General features: G+C 43.5%; 1 protein-coding gene across 12 annotated transcripts in view; it reads right to left on the minus strand.

Moving 5' to 3' along the window:
• The window catches only part of GNG7 (G protein subunit gamma 7), a 79264-nt gene that overhangs the window by 59762 nt on the left and 3718 nt on the right, over window positions 1-15784 (minus strand). For all 12 annotated transcript variants that reach the window (XM_055804899.1, XM_055804904.1, XM_055804898.1 and 9 more), the window contains one exon: window positions 3660-3735. The gene's annotated coding sequence lies outside the window, so the exon portion shown is untranslated. The remainder of the gene's footprint in view (window positions 1-3659; window positions 3736-15784) is intronic.

Raw genomic sequence — 15784 nt, forward strand, 5'->3', positions numbered from 1 at the left:
GAACTCCTGCCATTTTCCAGCACACAGCCCAGGATTTTTGCTAAGTAACAGCTGCCACAGCCAGTGCACATTTGCTTTTGGAAGCAAATCGCTAATTGTGAAGTTGCTAGGAAGTCTGTTCTGGCAACTTGCTCTGGAACATTTTTTAAGCCCTAAAAAGGGAAGACTTGGAGCAAAGGCAAGCAAAAAGGGCCCTCCCTATGTCCTGCAGTGCTTCACACCTCAAGGGATCTATGCCTCAAGCTCGAAAGCTGCAGAAACCACTTGACAAGACCCATTCTACTACACCTGTCACTTTTCAAGTCCCTCCAAAGGCAAAGTCTGACTGCAGCTGCTCCTGTGAAGCTCAGCTCCTTCGGGGTCTTCAAGCAGAGCACCAGGAAGCACTGCTGGCAGCTGTGCTGCAGGAGGACCCAGAGCAGCCCCGCACCCCAGCTTCACGCACAAAGGCATCTATGCATGAGCAGTTTCACAGGGGGTGCAACTCTAGACCACACAGCCCTGTAAAAGAGTAATTCATAACTGAAGCTGAAGTGTGAAATGCCTTAAACACTCATTGATCTAAGGAAAAGGCGCAGAGGTGAACAAGGATGGCTAGCACAGAGCAGTGTGGTACACAAGCATTTACCTACCCAGCCGTCTCACAGCAAGCGGAGCGGTCTGTTGAGCAGCCTGGGGTATTCAGAAGGACAGTTCCTACCCAATCATGCATTCCTACTCAGGCTTTGTTTTTCCTCTGAGCAAAAGAGGAAAAAGTTTAAAATAAACCTTGCAGACAGTGGCATTCCATTTGCAAGAGTTCATTCTTTAAAGAAATGGGACAAACTAATTCCTCAGTAAATATTTGGGGTTACAGCTCTACTTAGCAGTATCTTGTTAAACACTTCCAAGGTTTTAGAGAGCCAGTAATACACTCAGGACAGCAGTCCATGGAAATAACAGGACTTATTTCAGCAGTAACAAAGCTATTTTTAAAAATTTTACTTATGGGATGCCAATTTCCTGAAGCTGTTTGGAAAATTAAATTTAAAAATGTACAAACACTAATGGAACAAAAATGTGCTATAGCAACAGCCTTCTTTTGCTAGGAGACACACTAGATATGTTTCTGGACTTTCCAATTTGCTTTGATCCAAAAAATCACCTTTTCCTCCTTTTAGAGGACAGATTTAAGAATAGCAACAACAAAAAAAACCTGTGTGTCTGCAGCAAAAAATGTTCATAAAGAAAGTTTATTCCTAAAAAAAAAAAAATCTTCCCATTTTAGCAAATGCCTCCAGCTGTTATAAACAGATCAAACCAGTGACAATACGCTTCTTTACTCTAGGGATGCTTAGGTTTAATATAATTAGATTAGCTCAATGCCTCTGCCAGGCAAGTAAGCAATACAAGGAGTTCTTTTATGTCACTGACAACCTCCTAAAAATTGGAGGAATTTTAGAATGTACACCAACTTAACAACTGCTTGAAACAGGAAGAGGAGGTGAAAGAGTATCCAGCTGAAGCAGTATGGGAGAATTCATTACACTGTAAATACCAGGGTGAAACACAGATGGGATGCTGAGGTTTATAATTCTTAAAGTGCCATTATAAAAGTGAGCAGGCATTTGCTTTTAAATATTATGACAAGCAGCTGAACGGCATAAAGTATAGCTATTTTCATAGGCTGCACCGACAACTCAGGAACTGTTCCAGTAAAACAAATACTAAACACCAACAGGCTGTTGACTTCAAATCACTAAAAACATACCACAAAAACCAGAATGACAAACTAGCATTGCTTCCAAGCTAGAAATAAAGCACTCCCCAGGGAGGGGATCCTTCCCCCTTTCCTACCAGACGGGTGAAGTTCACCTCATTCTGCCATGACAGAAAGCGAGATGGGAAAGAAAAATGTCTCAGGGAAGGATTCAGAAGCAAGGTTAATAGTTTTGTCTTAAATGTGGATTTTACTCCTGGGATAAGTTTTTATCTCAAAGCAACTTTTGAGGTTATTTCAATGTGCTTTCATGTCATACAAATGCCCTATCTTCTAGGGGCTATCAAGCAATTTTATAGTCAATTAGTAAAAAACCTAAATGCCTTAATGAACCCTATGAAACAGGGCGCTCTTGATATATTACTGATTACTAGGCCAGGGCAACATCGTATCTGCAAGATCTAAGTCACCAATAAAGGTGCCTTCATGTAACTTTAGGCGCTGGGAAGTATTGACAGGATTAAAAACTGCTTCCTAAAAAACAGATAGGTGCTGTGAGAGTCCTGACTGGCAGCGGAGAACTGCTGGTTTTTCACCACACAGAGCTGAAGGCTCACAAATAGCTCCTGAAAACAGAAGCCAAACTCAGCAGCGACAGCGCGTTCACAGGCCCTGCTGCAGAAACAGCTTAAAAAGGAAAAAAAGCACACTGGGCTGGGGAGAGATGCATGCTTCCATACTTCCAATAAAAATCAGCCTCTTTAGTGAACAAAGATTTGCTTTTGAGATGGAGGCTGGCATAAACATTTCCTGTTTGGTGCCCTAAGGCAAAATATTACAATATAACAACCTACATTAGTTTTCCTTATTTTGTTTTTCTCCCCAGTCCCTTATGTTTTGAATTAAGTCTTCAGTTGACTCTGACTCACAACAAAGCTCTATGCTGATCCCACGTACACCATTCCCCTCTTGGAGGAGACACCAAGTGCAAAAAGTAGGGCAAAATGACGCAAGCGGGACAGACGGGGCTATTTTTTAGGAAAGTGAGGCAAGAGGAAGTGCTGCTGTAACCCTGACAGTCTGGGGAAAGGACCGACAGTCACATGATGATATACAGCTCCTAATACATTTGCTAATGGGCGTGCCAGTCAATTACTCATTTCAAATTGTTTTAAGGACTTGTGCTCTCTCAGCGGTGTGGAGCCTAATGCCGTTTCTCAGATGAGGAGCAGCAGCACATGGCTGGCAGCTGATGCTGTGGGGCCCAGCGGCCAGGGACACACTGCCCTCTCTTGGAGACATCAGCCCCAGAGGGAAGGATGCTGAAGACCAACAACATGCTGTTGGCATCACCTAAAAACCAATTTCTGCCCAAGAGGCAAGTCAGAGGCAACAAGTAACTCTGCTAACACTCCCCTGCCCGATACATTGCTTTGAGGAAGGAAGGATGAACGCCTTTTGGAAGAGCTGCTCTTAAGGTAGGTCAGTTTTGACTAATAACCTTGAAGGTACCTTTGTATCATCCTATCAAAACTTCAGTCTTTTCACCTGGAATTGTATAGCAGATAATAATGCATGGCACAATTGAGTCTACCCCAGAGAATATTCTAAATACTCAGAGAATATTTAGAACCCCGGAGAACATCCAGAGAGCAGTAATACTGTGGTATGGAAACAGTCATTGCCTAAAAAGAATGTAATTCAGAAAACTATTCCAGCTTAAGGGCAACAGCTACATATTAGCTTTCCATGTGACCTCGGGGCAATTTTAGACATTTAACACCTTACCTTGGCCAAACTGTCCCTAAGTGGACACTAAGCACGTTGCTATTGCATTCACACTACTCACCTCGTAAGATATCCCTGGTTTGGGGAGTCAAGGATACAAAGATGGGGAAAATTAACAGAGGCAGGAGAGATCGGTTGGACCACTTTGCTGTGTACTGCTGCATAAACCTACCTGGTCAGAGAGTGTTCACACTCGCTTCAGCACAAAGGCAGACGCGCTCTTTGACTTGAAAAAAAGGACAGCTCTCCTAAAAAAGGAAATAGAGAGAGTTTTCAGCAATTAAAACATTCCTGCAGGGAATGCCTGCTACTCTGAACATCAAGCTTTGATCCAACCAGCTGAAGCACCTCACATTTTTTTTTTTTCTCCTTTTCTCCATTTAATGAAGGCAGACGTAGCAGCCATATGGCTGCAAAGACCCTTTTTACACTGACACATCCAGGCACTATTTTCTCCCTGCTTGAAACCAGGCTAGACTTGGCCATTACAGGACTATTTAATATCACACAATAAGTATGAGGGACACATCATATGGATTCAATGATTAGCAGCTTTGCAGCTATGATGGGTCAGCCAGCTTTGAAGCTGAACTCCTGCCACAGAGGCAGAGCACCTGCCTGCGCTCAGTGCAATTTCATATCTGAGTCTGAAGATGGCTCCATCGGCACAAGAGATGCCATCGACTCATGCCTCCCCATGCACAAGAAAAAAAATAGCATTAGGCACACAAAGAATGAAGAAATATTCAGAATGCTTAGTCAGCCATCAATCACATGGTATTTGTCATACGCTGACAACGATGCTGTGAAGGCAAGGAAGCAGTCACATACATGCATTATATCTTTCTGAAGATGTAAGACTGCAATACAGAAGCTACAACAAAAGAAACTAGAGAAAAATAGCCTGAGCAACTCATGGAAGTCAAAGAGAAAAAGAATGACAAAGACAAATTTAACTAAAGGCAGGGAAGAGGAAGGTATAGCTGCAGCATTTCATTTTTTGTTCCTCCCCACAATGATCAAATGAAAAAGCCCACACACTTAAATTAAGTACAAGTTACAGGGGAGCTGGAAATACAGTCATTCAGAATCACTATTTAGGTTAGGAAAATTGCTGCATTACATTTGTCAAGTGGCAGATAATGAAATCTGCACAAGGAAATGCAGAATTTGGACCCATCATGCAAGAACCAGATGGAAACCAAGGACATTGCAGGTATGGGCTTACCAAGCTGGACCTAGGGAGCTCTGGCCCCATAAACATCACCCAGCATCGCATCAGTGACGATACAGGGACACAGAAGTGACTGTGCAAAGGTCCCAACACTTTCCCCCCTAGGTCCTCACTGCAGCTACAGCCATAAAGCTACCCACACACACACAGCCCAACAAGTTTTACACCTCAACAGGTTTTTGGGGTTGTCTGGGGTTTTTTTGTGTATGTTTGTAGTCTGTCTTTTTTTAAACACAACAGAAAAACCAGAATCTGGGCCAGGCCTGTGCCCAGGACCCAGTTACAGAGCTGTGATTTACTAATAACCCTTTCTTCAGGAACCTTCATGCTGTTGAATTTATACCTTTGAAAACACCTCTAATAAAACCCTGGCTCCACCAACGTCAGGCAAGATTTGTCATTGACTTAAGGGTAAATATCCTAGTCACGTTTATGTTTACATTGCATTGTGTCCAAAGCTCCAGATATGACCTTAGTATTTAATTCAGGATGACAGGCTGTCACCTCAGCACTTCTAACAGCCAGCCAACCCCTGCAAAGAGAAAGCTACCGAGACCCCTTCAAGGCCTGACCCTAGATGAAACCCCCTCTGGCTATGAGAAAAGAAACACCCAATCCACGCTACAACGTTTAACGGAAGAAAGCACACAGGGAGTAGAGAACATAAACGTTATTTTTGGTAAAGCTTTTGCAAGCTTAGGTTTCCTTTAAAGTATGATAAAAGCAATCAGGTAACTAGGGTGGTGCTGCAAGAGGCCACAGGGCAATAACGGAGCTGCTGCTGGTGCTCAGCCTGTTTTCATGGCAACAGCACTGAAACAGATGCTACAAGTTCTGCGAGGGCAAGAAGCTGCATAGCTTGTTTCTAGCGGGAAATGTTTAATGTCTAATCATTAACAGTAAAAAACACCCTAGATAAAAGTCAGCTAGTAATAGACTAAAGCAATGATGCATTTCAAGTCAGCAGAGTCATTACAGTCACCAGGAAGCGCAGGATGTTTGCTTGTTCCTGTTATGGCTCTACCGTGTTTCCCCTGCAGAGGGGACAGCTTCACAGGAAACAATATAAATTAGAATTAGAAATAGTCATCTATTTGTTCTTCAAACCCCTCTCATCCAAACAGCAAGAGCGTTCACTCCAGCACGCTGAAGGCAGCAAGATCAGACGTGCTCACACACATCAGGGTCTTCTAAGCTGCTGCTGCTGCTCAAGATGAGAAGCAGCAGTGGCAGCACTGTGAGCTTGCTTGCCACAAGGACTGCAGTTCCATAGCCTGAAAGGTGCAAACTTAAAATGTGTCAGCCTCATTGCTTGCCTGGTACTGCTGTGAGGGTGAACCAACGGCCATGTGCACTTGTAGGACCCTGTTCCGTGATAAAGCAGCACAGCTGGGAGTCCCGTAAGAGCCCAAGATACACACACAGGTGTATAAACCGCCTGCTGCCTGTGCAGCGCATTTACCCTGTGGAAGAGATGCCAGATGTCCCATGTCACACGCCTGGATGGTGCTGGGCAAGCTCTAGGCACAGTCACGGCATGGGTACCACACGGCCCAGTCGTGCATCAGCTCCAGTCTCCTACCTGCAGCTTCTGAGCATCATCAGCTGCTATGGCTCCAACCCAGCTGTCAGACAGACATGGGCACTGCTAAGATGACATGCAAAACGTCAGGTCCTCTTACCCCTCCAAGATATACACTGCATTAAGACACCCACTAGACTCACTCCAGTCCAGCCCACGAGGCATCAATATCTACCAGCCTGCATATTGGAACAGAGAGGCATTTGTTCCCTTTTGTATCAACCCTACTCTCTGGGCTAAAATCCAGAGACAACTGCTGAGAGCAAAACCCCTCAGCTGCTGAGCAGGCACAAGGTTCCCAGACCCTCTCTTCCACATGTCTCCATCCAGAAGAGGTGTCCACCTTGAGCCCCCCCCCCAAGAGAGCCTCTGAAGCTGCAGCTGTAAACGAGCACAGGAGAGGCTGCTCCAGCTGGAGCCCAATGATAGAACCCGTGAAATAAAACAGAACTAAGCCAGACTGTTTTAAGTTGATATAAATTGTTCTTTTTCTTAACTACCAGAGGTATGTAGACTCCATGGATAAGCATAGAGAAAGCCTGTAACAGAAGTGCCATCTGTATCACCCGCATTAAACCTTTCCTCTTGTGTACCTTTATAGCTTCAACTCCTGCCAAAAAAAAAATTTGTTAATATAGTCCTAGTGTTCAAAGACAGGTTCTAAACAAATTTAAATGTAATAAAAATGGCCAAAAGACTATGAAAAAGGCAGCAGCACACCAACAACCCTATCTGTGTTTGCTTCCTGAAGCTAAAACATCACTCTGTCCATCACACCGTAACCCCAGGCCTCGCACCCAGCTGCAAGCACAGTGTGTGCTCTGCCAGAAGATGCCCCCGCAGAACCAAGCATCTCCCACCGGCCTCGAAGGACTCCCTGTCTTCCCACAAACGCAAGGACAAAAGCCGATATGACATGGCATGGCACCATCCCTGCCCAGCCGAGCCGCAGCAAAGGATGACACCACGGTAATGCTTTCAACATACAGCTTCACGCTCTGAAATACTAAGAAAAAATACTTAGGATTACTAAGACAGCACCACAAAACAAAACCTATCTTCATTGGGTTTTAAGAGCAGCTTTCTTCATCTCAACCCCTGTATTTACAGTAAAACTATTCACATAACGCTATGCTGTGCTTGAGAGCATCACAGAAATAAGCCATTTTTAGAAATCATATTTAGATAGGGGTATCTGAATAACACTTTGCCCTTCTTCAGTATCTTTTATCAAAAGCTTCTTAAGCAGCAATAGTTTGGTTCCCTACTAATCTGGCGCTGAGAAAAAAAATATCTCAACTGCCTCATTGTAATCATGTTGACGCTCCTAAAAATCTGCAATCAGAGACTTGGGAAGCTCTCAAAATCCGTTGTCCCAGAGACAGCAGATCACCACTGCTTTGCCTCTGTATGCACCAGGAACATCACCCCCTTCGCCCACAAGCCACAACCATACAGACAGCATCCCTGCGAGCCTGCTGAGCATGCTGCAAGTGGCTGTCCAGCCACGGGGAGTGACAAAGATCATCTGAACCTGCACCCTCCACCATGGACCAACTTTGGCAGGAGCTCAGAGTGAAGCGCCTTCCACCGCTGAAACACCGAGGATGGTCCACAGCACACAGAAGATGCCAGCAGGAGCCCACAGCATGCCAGGAGCCACGCTGACATGTGGCAATGTCATTTCAGCTCTCCTCTCAGCACCTCCGTACGGTTGCATGGTCATCCTCATTCAGACAGCTAATGAAGTCTGAATGGCACGAACAAACCTCCTAAGATGAGAGCAGCAGCCACTATTGGTAGAAAACCAAAAAAGCCTTCAAATGCTACAAAAAGCCCACTCCTAATGAGATCTGTTTCAGTATCAAATAAGCCAGGAAAGCAGACTAATAATATTTGTAGAAATGGATTAGAGCTGAATCTTCTGTAAATCTGGTCATGCAAAGAAACAAGCAAATTCACATTCACAGAGAAGTCCTTGCCAGCTCTGGGTGCAAGGGTGAAAAGAGGTCACGAATTTATGAGCTCTCACTTATGAACGCATTCTTTTCTAGCACATTTATACAGCTCGCAAAACCTTGAAAAGAGCACTTAGCGACAAGTCTGCCAGCAAGCTCTCTGCTCACTGAATTCTTTATCATGCTCATTTCCTACAGTCTAACAGAAACGCACGCAGGCACTAGGGACAAGTATCAGATCATGTAACAGGTTCACCTGCTCCTTAACTTTCGACTCCAACAAGCAGTTCCACAACAACCCTTTAAATTAGGATGCTAATAAGGATAATGGTGTTATCCTGGAAGGAAGGTATAAGAAGCAAAAGCACTGTCTGCTTTCATCATCCTCTTTTTCTTAGACAAAATTAAACGCTGCTAAGTGAAAATATCTTTTTACTGTGATGATCTCACTTAAGCTTGGTCTACATAGCTATGTAGGCCCCAGGATAAAGTGCCTACTATGTGAAAATGTAAAACAAAAAGTTTTAAGAATGCCACAATTTATGAGTGCCCAGTGCTCCCAGCACTTTTAAGAGGAAATGCTCCTCATCAGATGCAACCTGCAAGCAAGCTGAAGAACACTGAGCAGAAAAAATACAGATGATGTAGACAAAAGCCTCTCAAATACTGTTATAAGATTAAGTGGAAAGTGTCCAAGACCATCCTTCTTCCCACCCAGCCATTTTATTTTATTTTTAATCAGCATAAGGCTACAGGTTAAGCCAGCAGGCCCCTCGTTTCTTGGGTTTGAAGGACTGGGAATTTACAGTGCAATACCATTCACAGCAAGCAAGCAGCCAACAAGAGAAAGATGGAGAGAAATGCAGAGCCAACACAAAGCCCTTTCACAGTAATTAAAAAAAGTACTGTATTTGATTAACTTTTACCTTGTATGCACTTAAAAAATTCAAGTAGCATTTGGACAACTTCTCAAACAAAAGCCAGCCACATTGCTTTGCCTGGCAGTCCAAAACCTGATCATGGGCACTAGCACTCGGGTTAGCTCGATACAATCAGTCCCCACAGGAATTGGAACCCGTAATTACAGCATATCACAGCAGCCTGCACATGGAAAATATGAAGGAGGAAGGCTTTATTTATGCAGGGGACAACAGTTTCAAGGATGACATGATTAAATCAAGGGAAAATGGTTAAGTGCAGAAAGCTAGCAGATTCAGGAAGCTCTTCAAAGAAAAACAGCTGCACCGGAGACTCCTTGCCTTCTCAAGCTGCAGGAAAAATGCCTGCGCATGGGAGAACTTTGAACCTGAAATGCCTCAGGAGCACCCACCATGATTCTCACAGCTCAAAATTCTGGAAGGCACTGAACATTATTACCTCCAGCAGTGGCAACCCTCCTGCCAGCCTGCAGCCCCACCCTTGGCTCCGGGGGCTAATGAATTTCCTACACCACTAGCAGTTAGCTTTGTTAAGCCTCAAACAAGATTTCCTGCCCCTCCAACCTTCCCCAAGTGCTCTTCCTGACCCTGGAGACATTCGCATCTTCCCCAGGCCAGCAGAACTTTCCTCGGAAAATTAGGGAGCAGCCCAGTTTTTAATCAGGGTGGTTTGCCTGCAGACAGATTGTATTTCACCTAGAGAGTAACAGCATACACAGTTACTAGCCAAACAACCTCTCCCAGCTGTTATTTACTGAAGAGAGTAGGAAGTGGTTACTCTCTCAAGCTACAGCTAAACCACAGCACCTTTTCAATTATTTTTTTTCTTAATGCAGTATAAGGGAGTGCAGTAACGGTGCACCAAAGAAATGCACACAATACATCTCCTCTGTTAGTTGACAACCCTCTTCTATTTCGGGAATGCTCATCTGCAGGTGGAATTGGATTTATATTCCCATGACTGACAACACAACTCACTCTACTCTGCTCCATCCTGGCCCATGGCAGCTGCTGCTATTTTGAGCACTATGCCTCTCCAGTGCTGCTGAACAGTATTATTCCAAAGGTGAGAACTATTTCCAGATAACACGAGAACAGCACTTTTCACACTGAAAAAAAACACCCCAAACCATGGATTTTTACAAAGTTTTGCAAGAACTCTCTCCAGCAAAGCCAGGGTCTACTTGCTTTAATGGGCTTTTCTTATATAAAACCCACGGAGTCACTGACACAATTAAAATGAAATTAAAGTCACTGCCCTGTAGCCCACTCGCTGCCCTGCTGGAATGGGCAAAATATTCTTACCTTGGCTATCACAAAGATATTCTTTCACCAGCAAGCAGGAAAGCATCTATTCCCTCTATCCTGACAAGGACCTTGCCTTCTGGCAACAGATTGGCAACGTAGTCCTGCAGCAGTCACAGCTACGGCCAGTCTATGCTGGAATTGTCCCCAGAAATATCCATAAACCAAAAGAAGCAGAAAAATGTGATGCAATTGAGTCAATCTCATACGTACCCCTAACAAAAATGTTAAATCTAGAGCATATAATTTTAATTTTCACACAGAGGTACCACAAATACTTTTCACAAATATGCACCAGAAGAGCAGGTTGGTTTTAGACTACTTAAGCAATGTAAGAGTTAACTGCTCCTTAGGAGCCTCTAGAAAGTGTCAACCTAGATCCCAGGAAAGAAAAGCTGAGGGTGGGATAACAAGGCAAAGAACGTTAACCATCTAATTAGCAATCAGAGAAAGAAGATTTCTGTGATCTGTCAGAGGCACTGACTTCATTAAGCTTAATATTGACCCGTGCAAGCACTACAGTTCAGCTAGAGCTGCTCTCGGTCGCTCACCCCAAGGTCCCCAACACAGAGAGCCTCTAATTGCTACAGCCAGCTCTGTGAGATGAAGGGCTATGCCGGACCATCTACCAGAAGGTCTGAAATCAGAGCAGTTCAGCTTCTTCCCTGCCCAAGCTGAAAGGCTGCCCACCACGGCTCTCGTGATCCAGCTCCCACCACAATTAGCCACAAAAGCTGTATCAGGTCAGCAATTGTTTCAGCCTTCAGAAGCTCGTGTCTTCCACAATGCCTGTAATGAACAATGCCTGGACAAATTAAATTCTAGTCAAGTCGTCACCAGCTGCAGCTCATATGCACACGATTTTTTAACTAACATTCTGAAGCAAGCCCTTCCTTGTCCTCCATAAGCTGAATTGCTTGTGCCCCACAGGGCTGTTAGAAAATAATTACTTCTCTAAACCCACAGGCGACTCTTCCAAAGTAGGTGTGCCCCATGACTAGTATCTGGCAACCAACCAGTTCCATCTGCATTGGTATGCTGCGAGCACAGAGCTACTGCTGTCACTTCCAACAGCTCCTGTTAGATCTGTACTAACAAATGTGAAATCCTTTTTTTCACCCCAGTGTCCTACCTTAAAAATGCTGCCTGTATTTCTGTCGAAGTCTTTACAAAGCCTTTCTGCTATTTATCACAGGCACTAATAGATCAGTCTTCAACGCAAATGCCGTCAGCTCAACAAGTTTCTACAAGGGACCACAGCGCCATATATCTGAGTGCTGACAAATGAATTTGGCAGTGCACCCCTGCAGTGTAGATCAGCAGAAAACATGAGATTTTGTTGCCTTTTCCAGAAATATATTTGCAGCAAGCCCATTTAGAATGCAGGGTGGGATTTACGCTTTAAAGAATAGTCTGCAGACTCACCAACATGGAATTGGAGAAACCCACCCGTTGCTCCTGCAGCTCTTCCTGGGGACACGCTTTCTATAGTTCGCTTCCCACCACAACCAGCATTACGGCACCAGGAAACATGAATTCATTCAAATGAGCAGGGAACGCACAGTACAGCCTGAAGCGGCTCTTTCAGATTGATGCTGGAGCGCTAGGAGCCAAACTCAACTTAGTAAGAACAGGCTGCAGGAGAAACTTGAGAGACAAAAAGAGATCTGTGTTCACCTGAATGTTTCTTTGAATTATGAGTCTGAGTATGTTTGAATTATCACGCTGGTTCCCAAATGGCTGGCATACTGCATAGACCCACCCCAAATTAAACACACCTGATCCAAACTGACAGCACTTCCAAGTCTACTTGTGGACAAGATACCCATATTCTGAAAAACAAAGGGTACTGGAAACCATTTGTAGGCAAAGCAGCACAGGGTTTTAAATAGGAAGAGAAAGACATGATAAGAGGTTAGTTTATATCCAAGTAGTTTTACATTTCTCTTTGAGAGCTTTTCTTACACTCACAATCAACTGAGAATGATCTCCAGGTCCCATTAGTAACAAAAAAACCAGTGTATCAATGTGCTGACCAGGACCTAACTGCACCCGACTCAAGACAGCGACTAGAGCCCAAGGTGAAGGGTCCTCTTCATTTACACATTTCCCATGTTCCTTCTTTACCAACAAACACTCAAGAAACCAGCAAAATTAAGCTCAGCAATTCCCTGACCACATGGGAAAATACAGTTTAAAGACCATCAACACTTGCGGTTTAGTCTCTAAACTTCATTCCTTCTTCAGTCTTACAGGACACCAACCCACTCTCAACTGCTAGCTAATATTTCCTTGCTTCAGTACCTTCTTCTCATCCTTCCTTGCTTTTCAAAACGGATACCTTCCAAAACCTCATACAAAGAACGTGACTTACTGCATATTTATTTCCTCATTTCTCAGCTGCAGTTCCGGTACTTCAGCAGAAAACATGCTGGTACCAGGAGGCATGTTCTGCTTCCATTTACTAGCTTTAACAAGAACTTTGCAAAAAACTGATTTTATATCCTTCCAGATGATCGTCACCACTTTTATTTCAAGATTTACCAGTCGGTATCTTACAAGGATGGAAGGCAATGGGTCAAGATCAACAGCATAATTCCATACACGATCCAATGACAGGAATGATGACAACATTTAACTGGGATTAGCTGCAATTAAACCTGCCTGACACCAGCATAACACAAGCTTTCTGACAGATGCCACCGCAGGCACTTATGATGCTTGTGGCTTCCAGGAAAAACAGTTTCCCAACACATTGCCCAAGACACAACGAGCATGATGCTCCTTGAAAACACCACCAGATCCTTTTGATCATTGGAAGTGCCTTACCTGGATCCACCTGCTTGGACACCCAGCACCACTGCAGACACACGCTTCAATCCCACACCAGCCAGAACAGTATCCACTGCTAAAATTACACTTAACGACACGATTCCAAAGTTAGAAGCAAAAAGGTCCTATTTCTCAGTCTGAACTAAGGAACTTTCTTCAAAAAAAAGAAAAGAAAAAGAGCCCCTCAGGCCTCTCCCCCGCCCGCCCCAGTAGAAAAATTGCATAGTAGCATTAAATTCACAACATTTGTGTTTGGGAATTCATAGCAAGTAACTGAAAAGAGAAGTTGTGATACGTCATGATTTATTGAGCATAAACACTGATCCTTTGCCAGCAAAAAGAAAAAAGTTACCCTTAGACTGGAGGAAATGAGAATAACCATGACTACAGCAGGAGTAACCTCCTAAAAGCAGTTTCTGCAGTATATCTACAGAGAAATTCTTCTGTAGTTTCACAACTGCAGCAGAAAAAAGTGAAGACAAGCTGCAAAGGGTTAAAATGCACAAGAAACATTTAGACCTCATGCATTTTTCTAATAGCAGATGAGGCAGAAATGGACAAAAAGCCTTCAGGGCTGAAAAAACTCCAAACTAGTCTATATATTTAAAAATAGATTTATTTTTTTCTGAAAGGGATAAGTTGGGGGGAAAAAAAAAAAAAAGCTTTGGGAGAACATTAGCAGAACATCAGTCTCACTTGCTGGCTGCTCCCCAGAGCTATGAGAGGAGGCTGTTGTCTCCAGGCTGCCACCTGAGCAGGACCAGGGAGGTGTTGGGAGGAGGAACATCTTTCCACCACCCCAGGCCCACAGTCCTGAAGCTGGCTTCAGGCCAGATGAGACACTGCTACTCGTACGTTCACATTAGAAGTGAGATATTTTTAAAATTGTTCTCACACGGTCCGTTTTCTAGCTTTTTTCCCCACTTTCTGTAGAGTGAAAATAAAACAAAGCAGGAGTTACTGAGGTTTCTCAGCTTTTACAGCTTCTTAAAAGTCCATCAATAAAACATATCTTTAACTACAAATTCAGAAACATTTTCAGTTATACAGAACCAACCCAGGCTGGAGCACTTTAAAATTTTTCTTTTCCGTTAGAAGGAAGGGGGAAAAACATACAATAAATTACAAAAAAGCATAATCTTTAAATTTCCTGTTTTGTGTCCCAGCATTAACAGTGTGCCCAAATTTCCTTTTTCTTTTTTTTTTTCCTCTTAGCGTCACAGCCAATCCCTACCCACCCATTTAACAAAAAACTAATTCAAAACTACTGGAGATTTCAGGCATGTTCAAGTTTGAAATATAAGCCGAATCCATAATTCATTCCCAAGAAAAATCCAGCTCCTACATCCCTTAAAACAAAGATTAAACATACTTCAGCTGAAGAACCACTCCCCTCACGCAACCACCGCTTGTGCTGAACACCATCAGTATCGAGAATTAACTGTGGATCGCCACATTCAGCCTTTTCAAACAAATTTGTTGTCATGATCACTTTTAGTCAGTTTTTACATTCGTCGCTGTTCTGGTATTTTGGAGAAGCAGCCCCAGGAAGAACAAAAGCAGTACAACTGTGCAATACAAGGAATATTTTAAAGTGTTTATCGAAGTGATGGGTTCGCTGGAGAGAAAATTTATGGATGAGAAATTTGAGACTGTTGTGAGCAACTTTCACTTTCAGAAAGAGTGTTTAAAATGAAAACGTGGTTGTGTTGCACAATGGTCTGTTTGTTCTGGTATTTTAATAAAGGGCCTTTTAGCAGAATGAAGCAGAAGCAAGAAGATGATAACAGGGGATGCTTATACGTGACAGGAGTAAAATCTGTGCGGCTGGAGCAAACGCCGAGGGATGGAGCGGAGTCATCTGAAGCAAACTGCCCATCACTTACACACAAGACCAGCAAAAGCAGATGCCTCTAGCTGGTACCCAAAAGCAAGGTCTGGCTCTTCCAGTTCTCTGTACTCTGTAAATTCCAGCAATTTATTTTTAAACACAAACTAAGTGGGTAAATCTAAGACAAATTAATGTTAAAAAAAAAAATAAATCTCCAGCTTTGCTGGTTTGTCCTTACTGCGACGGTGATCAGACCACACAGCCGGAGGGAACTGGATTTACATTTTCTTCTAGTTTTGTTCCCTTCCCAATTTCATTTCTTACGACAGTCTGCACATCAAGCTAGCAACCCCCAAGAGAGAAAGGTAACCTATCCCATTATCTGGCAACAGGTGAGAAGAACGAACAGACACACACCATCCAGAGAAGTCAGAGATGCTACAACTGAGAAATTCTGAAACTTGCTACACGCACAGGATGCCACTGAAAGATTTCTGGTCAGTGGCTAAACCAAGTAAGTAATTTGAGTGACATTTGAGGATTTATAGAGAGCTTTCCACCTCCAAGTTCAGCTGTTAGACCTTTGCATCTCAATTCTTTTGACTTCCCGTAATGAT

Source organism: Falco peregrinus, chromosome 5 (genome assembly GCF_023634155.1).
Source record: "Falco peregrinus isolate bFalPer1 chromosome 5, bFalPer1.pri, whole genome shotgun sequence".
Taxonomy (NCBI): domain Eukaryota; kingdom Metazoa; phylum Chordata; class Aves; order Falconiformes; family Falconidae; genus Falco; species Falco peregrinus.